The sequence below is a fragment of the Dipodomys ordii genome, unplaced genomic scaffold, assembly GCF_000151885.1.
Source record: "Dipodomys ordii isolate 6190 unplaced genomic scaffold, Dord_2.0 Scaffold11, whole genome shotgun sequence".
Classification (NCBI taxonomy): domain Eukaryota; kingdom Metazoa; phylum Chordata; class Mammalia; order Rodentia; family Heteromyidae; genus Dipodomys; species Dipodomys ordii.
Window position 1 is genome coordinate 8,527,509 of NW_012267227.1, and position 8,894 is coordinate 8,536,402.

The following is an 8,894-nucleotide window of genomic DNA, read 5'->3' on the forward strand; positions in this document are numbered from 1 at the left end:
AAGGAAGGAAGGAAGGAAGGAAGGAAGGAAGGAAGGAAGGAGAAGAAGAAGAGAGGGAGGGAAGGAGGGAGGGAGGGAGGGAGGAAGGAAGGAAGGAAGGAAGGAGAGAGGGAGGGAAGGAGGAAGGAAGGAGGTAGGAAGGAAGGAGGAAGGAAGGAAGGAAGGAAGGAGGAAGGAAGGAGGTAGGAAGGAAGGAGGTGCTGAGGAATCAAACCCAGGGCCTCATGCATTCAATGTAAGGAAGGAAGGAAGGAAGGAAGGAAGGAAGGAAGGAAGGAAGGAAGGGAGTCTCACGGACTTTCCTGCCCAGGTTGGCTTTGAACCTTGATCCTCAGATCTCAGCCTCTTGAGTAATTATGATGACAGGCGGGAGCCACCAGCGCCTGGCCAGGGCGTTTGTTTACAGCGTGAGGAGCCCTGGTCTGGACTCCTTGCTACTTCTTTCTTTCCACTTCCAGGCTGCTCTGGGTGCAGGGACTTTAAAGGTAGACATTAGAAGCAGATGAGGAGAAGGGAATTCCCAGTGTCTGAATGAATCACTCTGGGCCCTCCAGCAGGCCCTCCTGTTCACTGAATTTGCTCTTTCTGAACTTGGCGCTTCCCCCAGATTTCTACTTTCTTGGCAGCTGGCAGCCTGTATTTGTAGTACAGTCGCTCTGGTTTTGTTTTTCCAGGGTTTTGATATCTTAAAACTACAGTGATGGTACTTTGGTTCCTCAGGCTTGTCACCAATTAGTCTCTCTCCGGCTCCCCGCCCCCCCCCATCTTCTCAATCTTTCCTGTGATTTTTCTAAGATTCCATAGAGGTATGTTTCCTTCTGTCTGACATCTTGATTTAATCTTCGGGCACGGGAGTTTTCAATTAACTCTTTCAAAATACCGTGAAATATAATGTCTGGGCGGTAACCTATGATCTTGCTGTTTTCATTTCAAAACCTTTTCAAGACAAATCCTAAGTATCTTTGACAAGGAAAGAAAACTCCAGCCTGCCTTTAGTAACCTCATGGAGGAGATCCAAAATGATAAAATGCCTTTCATTAAAAGGTATATTTAGTAGGTTTTATTTTTTATTTTTTTGTACCCGTCCTGGGACTTGAACTCAGGGCCTGGGTACTGTCCTTGAGTTGCTTTTGTTGCTCTAGGCTGGCACTCTACCACTTGAGCCACAGCTCCACTTCTGGCTTTCTTGGGGGTAATTTAGTGAAGATAAGAGTCTCATAGACTTTCCTGTCTGGACTGGCTTTGAACCTTGATCCTCAGTAGCTACAATTACAGCTTTTAATACAGATCAAGGGAATCCTTAGAATGTCTAGAAAGTATAAGCCCTGACCACTGCAGGCATGCATATTATCTGGGTATTTAAGTCCCTCTGAAAAGTATCTAGCCTCACCAGATGCTGGTAACTCAGGTCTGTCATCCTAGCTACTCAGGAGGCTGAGATCTGAGGATCTTGGTTTAAAGCCAGCCTGGGCAGAAAAGTCAGTGAGACTCTTCTCTCCAATTCACCACCAAAAACCTGAAAGTGGAACAGTGGCTCAGGTGGTAGACTGCTAGCTTTGAGTGAAAAATGTCTAGGACAGCATCCAGGCACTGAGTTCAAGCCCAGGACTAGCAAAAAAAAAAGTATCTGGTCTCATTTTCTCATAGGAACCTTGGTTTGGATTTTTGTTGTTGTTGTTGGTCCTGGGGCTTAACTTGGGGGCCTGGGTACTGTCCCTGAGCCTCTTTGTGATAAAGGGTAGTACTCTATCATTTGAGCCACAGCACTGCTTCTGGCTTTTCTGAGTAGTCTATTAGAGATAAAGAGTCTCACAGATTTTCCAGCCCGGGCTGGCTTTGGACTGTGATCTTCAGATCTCAGCCTCCTGAGTAGCTAGGATGACAGGCATAAGCCACCAGTGCCCAGCTCTTGGTTGGGAATTCTTATATGCATAACCTGAGATTGTTCTTCTTCTGTTTCCTTGGAGGCATTTTCTGTACACTAATAACACTTCATATGAAGGCATCGACAGACTCTCTCGAGTTGCTTTGCTTTAATGCAGACAATTCTTCCCACCCCTCTCCGTATCCTAACCCCACGCCCGACCTGGTCAGGCAGCATTGATATGGCTCACTACCTGTTGTGCCCCAGTTTCAAACTGGCAAGGTTTAAATGTCTTGCCATGCTCTGTTCAAAAAATCTCCTGGGGGCAGGGACATCTCTGGGACTGGATGGGCTTCTGGTAACTACAACCTGGGCTTTTTATCAGCTTTGAAAAAGTGATAGCACTGGATGACCCTGTCACTTGTCATTCTGAAGGTCCTTGTCTTCAGCCATCAGCATATTCTTCCCTTCCACGCTCCAACTTCCCAGAAGCAAAAAGGAAGAGAAATTCACAGTTATGCCTCTTAAAAAGGAGTTCAATAAACAGGTGGTAGTGGCTCATGCCAGTAATCCTAGCTATTTAGGAAGTTGAGGTCTGAAGATCACTGTTTAAACCCAGCCCAGGCTGGAAAGTCTATGGGATTCTTTTTGTTGTTGTTGTTGTTGTCAGTTGTGGGATCTAACTCTGGGCCTGGGCACTGTCCCTGAGCTCTTCAGCTCAAGGCTAGCACTCTACCACTTGAGCCACAGTGCCATTTCCGGCTTTTTCTGCTTATGTGGTGCTGAGGAATCGAACCCAGGGCCTCATGCATTCAAGGCAAGCACTCTACCACTGAGCCAACTTCCCAGCTCCTCTGTGGGATTCTTATCTGCAATTAACTACCAAAAAGCCAGAAGTGGAGCTGTGGCTCAAGAGGTAGACGGATGGCCTTGAGTAAAAAAGCTAAGGGACATGAATGCCTAGGCCTGGGGTTCAAGCCCGAGCACCAGCACACACAAAAGTATTTTAGTTTTGTTTGTTTTGTTTTGTTTTTTGACGGTCCTGGGGCTTAAACTTAAGGCCTAAGCCTGAGCATTTTTGCTCTACCACTTTGAGCCACAGCTCCACTTCTAGTTTTCTGGTGGTTAGTTGATATCTTCATGCCAGTGCTGGTGGCTCTCTCCTGTAATCCTCGCTACTCAGGAGGCTGAGATCTAAGGATAGTGGTTCAAAGCCAGCCCAGGCAGGAAACTCCGTGAGACTCCTATCTCCAATAAACCACCAGAAGAACTGGAAATGGTGCTGTCATTCAAGCGGTAGAGTGCTCACCTTGAGCTGAAGAGCTGAGGGACAGCGCCCAAGCCCAGAGTTCAAGCCCCACAACCACCACCACCAACAACAACAAAATCAGCCTGGAGCTGGTGGCTCACACCTGTCATCTTAACTACTCAGGAAGCTAAGATCTGAGGATCATGATTTGGAGCTAGCCCAAGCAGGAAAATCTGCGAGATTCTTTTATCTCCAATAAACTACTCAGAAAAATCAGAAAACACTGGCCGGGTGCTGGTGGCTCACACCTATGGTCCTAGCTACTCAGGAGGCTGAGATCTGAGGATCATGGTTTGAATCCAACCCAGGTAAGAAACTCTGCGAGACTCTTATCTCCAATAAACTACTAGAAAACCAGAAGTGGTACTGTGGCTCAAGCACTAGCCTTGAGCTGAAGAGTGCAAGGACAGTGCCCAGGCCCAGAGTTCAAGCCCCACGACTGACCAAAACAAAAAAAAAAGAAAAGACGAAAAAGAAAATCAGAAAACACTGGAAGTGACGTTGTGACCCAAATGACAGAGCACTAGCCTTGAGCAAAACAGCTCAGGGTCAGGGCCCAGACCCAGAGTTCAAGCCTCACGACTAACAAAGAGTCTCTCAGACTTTCCTGCCTGGGCTGGCTTTGAACCATGACCCTCAGATCTCAGCCTCCTGAGTAGCTACAATTACAGGTATGAGCCACCAGCGCCTGGCTTAAGAACACTTTTTTGTGCCAGTACTGGCATTTGAACTCAGAATCACTCCCTCTCACTCAGCCTTTTCACTCAAGCTTGAAGCTCTATCACTTTAGGCCCAGCTATATTTTAGGATTTGTGCTGGTTTATTGGAGATAAGAATCTTATAGACTTTTCTTTCTCTGTGTGTGTGTGTGTGTAAGTGTGTGTGTATGTGTCGGTCATGTGGCCTGAACTCTGGGCCTGGGCGTTGTCCCTCAGCTCTTCAACTCAAGGCTAGCGCTCTACCACTTGAGCCACAGCCCACTCCCTGTTTTATTCTGCTTATGTGGTGTTGAGGAATGGATCCCAGGGCCTCATGCATGCAAAGCAAGTACTCTACCACTGAGCCACCTTCCCAGCTCCTCTTACAGACTTTTCTGTTCAGGTTGTTTTCAAATCAAGATCCTCAGATCTCAGCCTCCTGAGTAGCTAGGATGATAGCCATAAGCTGCTAGTGACAGTCTCTATACTCTCTCTCCCTCTCTCTCTCCCCCTCTTGCTCTCTCTGTCTCTTCTGTCTCTCTCTGTCTGTCTCTCTCTGTCTCTCTGTCTCCGTCTCTCTCTCTTTGTGCCAGTCCTGGGGCTTGAACTCAGAGCCTAGGTTCTCTCCCTGAGCTTTTGTGCTCAAGGCTAGCACTCTACCATTTTGAGCCACAATTTCACTTCTGGCTTTTGGTAATTAACTGGAGATAAGAGTCTCATAGCCTTTCCTGCCTGGGCTGGCTTCAAACCACAATCCTCATCATTCAACCTCCCAGGTAGGTAAGATTACCGACATGAACCACCAATGCTGGCTTCTGTTTTCATTTTTTAAGAGAAGGAGAAAAAAGAGGAGGAGGGAAGAGATGGAACAGATCTTTTCCATATCTGGTAAGCCACCCTAATTTATAGTAACGAAATGTACAGTCAGCACTTAACCAATATTTACCAGTGATTAAATTTGTTTTAGACCTCATTTTCTTTAGACAGACCAATCACCTGTGAGTAACACGGAATATAATTGTTGTCAAATGGACTTGTGCCTCCTCCACCTCTTCTCTCTCCACATAGTCCATTAAGAATCTGGTAGCAGAACTAGCTCTGTACTATACATTATTCTTTCATCTGCCTGCGACCTTTCCTAGTAGACCCTGAAGCCTCGCTACTTTAGGACTCTGCTATTTAATTCCTATTTATTCAAGGAGACCCAGAAACAAACAAAAAGGACGCCATCCACAGGCCCTGAGTTCAAGCCCCAGTTGTGGCACGAGATAAACAGAACAATAAAAATAAAGTGCTTGACTGTGGAACGCGATGAATTATACAAGACTCTAGGCATTCATATACTGTGAGACCCAAAGAAGAAACTCTTAGGAGAGGAACACAAAGTACAATGCTTCTGTGCCTCTGATCTTATAAAACAATACTTACGAAATGAACTCCAGGAAATGGAAACAAGAGGTTTTGTTCTTCATTGCTGTGTTTGGTTTTCTTTTTGTCTTGTTCATCTATCTGTCTTTGGAAGGGCACGATAGGCAGGGAACAAAGAGTGAACAAACGCAGCAATGGTACTCACTAGACACTAGGAAAAGTAACTATACAACTTGTGGGTAGGGACAGGAGGATAAAACTCGGAGACAGTGAAGGAAGGGGTGACATTGTCCAAAAAGAAATGCACTCATTACCTGACATGTAACTACAATCCCTTTGTATATCACCTTTATAACAGTTTTTTAAAAAGTGCTTGAGAGTCCTCAATACAGGATTTCACCACCACAGGGGTAACACAGTCTGAGAGGCATGAGGCTACACTTTTGCCTTAACTCAGAGTCTCTGGGTTTGGCATGTCTCCCCCCAACACATCAAGCAACTTCACTAGGTTTCATAGGCATCATTTCACTGGTAAGTCTTCTCTGAATTTGCCAATATTCACTTCATCCTGAACTCTTGTCATCTCTCCTGTCATCTCCCCGCTCTTCCCCCTCTCTAACGCAATTAAAGGCAAGACTGAAAACTCAATCACATGATAAGCACTGGGTCTCACATGTACTCTGTTCCCAAATGTTAAGTGAGCAGTGTGTTCCAGCCTGGCCTCTCCTGAAAGGCTGTCCTACTGAGGCGATCAGATTGTCTCTTTGGTTTGATACGATCTGATATCCCAGTCATCTTGAAGTTGGACCTAAAAGTTCCAGATGTCTGTCTGCTCTGGAACTTGCTTTTGATGGCCCAAAGGCTCTACCACACACACTGGTGAGCGCCACCGACAGCGGCCAGCAGCTCATCCGCGCACCCTGGCGGCCACTGTGGGTAATAATGCTACTCTTTCATGGAACTCCTTGAAAATTCACAAGTTGCACTCTGAGGAAGTCAGCTTGGGTGACACCCGGGAGGGAGGAAACTTTTCAGAAGATACTTTCGGTTCTCAGCTTCCTTGTCTCAAGGTCTTTAACAGGTGGCAATTAACATCATTCTCTTTCCCCTTAAGGATCTCCCTCGTCCAGGGTGTAGCATGGGAAGCCGTAATAAGGGGAAAAAAAATTAGAATGGGGGGGTTTCCTAAAAATTAGAACCTAGGATCTAAAAAGATCTTTTCATTTTATTTTGCCCATGATATAAAACTTGTTCCTAATGCATTTAAGACTTCCCAGATTACCCCGAGCTCCAACATGGCCTGCAGACTCCAGATTGAAAGGCTAGCATTCTACCACTTGAGTCACAGCACCACTTCTGGCCTTTTCTGTGTATGTGGTACTGAGGAATGGAACTCAGGGCTTCATGCATGCTAAGCAGGCACTCTACCACTAAGTCACATTCCCAGCCCTATTTAACCTCTCTTAAAACTTGTCTCATCTGTAAAAAGTAGGGTCATAATAGTAGTATGGTATACCGAATTAAGGCGGAACATCTCTGGTAACCTGCAAAAGGTGCCAGTTTGGCACACTGAAAATGTTAACAAACACTAGCTATTTTAATTCTCCAAAGCTCATTATCAGTTTGGTCTAGAAAAAAGAAAAGGTATATAAGCAAAATAAATTTCATGAAGAGCTTGCCATTTCCCAAAGTGGCTAAACTCAATTGTGACCTTAGGTTATGAAAAAGGCGTCTTAGCTGGGGACAGTGGCTCACACCTGTAATCCTAGCTACTCAGGAGGCTGAGATCTGAGGATCATGGTTCAAAGCTAGCCCAGGCAGGAAAGTCCATGAGATTCTTTTTTTTTTTTTTTTTTGGTCTGGTTGTGGGCCTGAACTCTGGGCCTGGGCGCTGTCCCTCAGCTTTTCAACTCAAGGCTAGCGCTCTACCACTTGAGCCACAGCGCCACTTCCAGCTTTTTTCTTTTTGCTTATGTGGTGCTGAAGAATTGAACCCAGGGCCTCAGGCATGCAAGGCAAGCGCTCTACCACTGAGCCACCTTCCTAGCCCCTCCATGAGATTCTTATCTCCAATAAACCACTAGAAAACCAGAAGTGGTGCTGTGGCTCAAGTGGTAGAGTGCTCGCCTTGAGCTGAAGAGTGCAGGGAAAGCATACAGGCCCAGAGTTTAAGCCCCACAACTGACAAAAAAAAAGGATCTTACTTGTGGAGTACAGTCCAAGCAATAAATATCTGGAGGGAAAAACAATTCCAAAAGGCACAGATCTTTGGCAGAGTCTTGCTTTACACACAGGAGCCTTCTACCCCACCCTTCACACACAAGTTGCCTTCAAGCCTTTGCACACAAGTGGCCTCCACCCCACCCCACCCTTCTGCCTCCACGTACAAGCATTCAGGGTAAGTCTGGGCCTGGTGTCTTTGAACCAGGCCTGAGGACAGCGTGGCTCAAAACAAGAGGGTTTCAGGCCAACCCCAGGGAACTGAGATCTCAAAGGCCAGGCAATCCAAGCCAACCAGGTTCACTCCCCTCTAGGAGTCTAAAAGCTGGCAGAGCCTCATGCCCAGCTCAAAGTCCAGGCGAAGCAGAAGGTGGCCAGGAAGTGTGACAGATTAAAAGAAAAAAAAAAACCAAAAAACAACCAAACAACCTGATAGAAATCATGTCAGAAAACATAAAGCTGACAGGTCCAGGAAAAAGATTAGTCTGAACTGAGCAGTTATGCCGTCCGGAGCCACAGACCTTGGCTATATCCAAGCAGATCAGCCCCACCTAGAAAGGCCACTGCTTCTGCTCTTCAAGTGGCGGCAAGGCTCCACTTGAATGGCATAGCTCTCTCTTTAAGTATGAATGGGAAGAGAGTGGTACAGTCTGGTTGGGCGTGGGGGGGGGTTCACTGGCTCCCAAGGAGGGGAGCTAGAAGTTGAAGCTGTGCCTCCTTCCATATTGCCCATGTGGGTTTTCTAACAGAGACAGGCAGGGGCCTGGGCTGCCAGCGACCCTGACAAGCCACCACTTGATCTATGCCTGACAGGCTGGGTTGCATGGGGAGCGGTTTACCAGGAGGGAGGGAGGGAGGGCACTCCTGGAGAAGGGGGTGGGGTGGGGAGGGAAAAGGGGCGGACAGCCATGAGCAAAGGCACGAGGGAAGAAAGAATCTGCTGCGCGATTGAGGATGGCATGGAGACTTCACTGATTGGAGCTAGGAGTTCTTGCAGGGGAATGGAGGCAGCTATGATTGGACAGCTAAAGTGGGGCCAGATTTGGAGGGCTTTGAATGCCCGACTGAGGAAGAGCCCTCAACCCAGCTCCTGACTTGCCATTTCTGTTCAAGATCCAATTCAAGGGTGGTTAATTCCAATCAGGAGATTATTATTGGTTTTTTTGTTTGTTTGTTGGAGGTGGGGGGAGGTAGGGGGTGGCATGCTGCAAACTCAGCTTACCTGCTTGCTTCAGATAGAAGGAAATCAATCCTCCCTGGTGCAGAAGTGGAGGGTGTGTGTGTGTGTGTGTGTGGTAATCATGTTGGTGAATGTCACTTGACTTGCTTTGAAGATAGCAAAATAAAAATAAAAATGCCATTTGCAAGCCCGATATGATTACATCTCCTCCACCCCCCCCTCCTCCCACGAGTTGTTTCCCTCAGCCCTTCCTCC